The sequence below is a fragment of the Pseudonaja textilis genome, chromosome 2 (assembly GCF_049901715.1).
Source record: "Pseudonaja textilis isolate UNSWEBS1 chromosome 2, rPseTex1.2, whole genome shotgun sequence".
In the NCBI taxonomy this organism is placed as follows: domain Eukaryota; kingdom Metazoa; phylum Chordata; class Lepidosauria; order Squamata; family Elapidae; genus Pseudonaja; species Pseudonaja textilis.
In genome coordinates, this window is record NC_141991.1 from 142,803,721 (window position 1) to 142,804,583 (window position 863).

Sequence of the window (863 nt, forward strand, 5' to 3'; positions counted from 1 at the left end):
CAGTCCACATGTGCTTTTCTGCTTAGCTGTGACAAAAAGCAAGAAGCATTTTCTTCAGAAAAAAGACATTGAGTATACCATAGATGCAATTACAAATTTACAAACATTGTCATGTACTGGTTGGAGAGTATCTCTCTCTATTGCTGTATTATTTCAACTCCTTCCCTCAAAATGACACTATAGAGCACTGCACACCAGAACAACTAGACAGAAGGACAATTTTTCCTGAACACCATCATTCTGCTAAACAAATAATTCCCTCAACACTGTCCAACTATTTTCAAAGTCTGCACTATTATTACTGTTAATCTTCTCATCACTCCTTCTCATCACTCCTCACCCATCCAGTCCCACTTATTACTGTATGACTGTAACTTTGTCGCTTGTATCCTTACAATTTACATTGACTGTTTTTTAGTATGGTTTGATTGCTTATTGTACCCTATGACTATTATTAAGTGTGTGCTTAGGAAGAGGTTGAGGTCAATAGTAGACAGTCTAAGGTTAAAGTTTTTGGGGTTTGGGGAAGAAACCACAGAGTCAGGTAGAGTATTCCAAACATTGACCACTCTGTTACTGAAGTCGTATTTTCTGCAGTCAGGTTTGGTGTGGTTAACCTTGAGTTTGTATCTATTTTGTGCTCTTGCATTGTTATAATTAAAGCTGAAGTATTCATTTGCAGATAGGACATTGCAATGTATGATTTAGATCCAACCGGAGGCGGCATAGATCTAAGTTTTCTAGGTCTAGAGTTTCAAGGCTGGTGGCATAAGGTATTCTGCAATGAGTAGAGGAGCGCAGAACTCTTCTTTTGAAATATTTCTGGACTTTTTCAATTGTGTTACTATCAGATACAAAATATG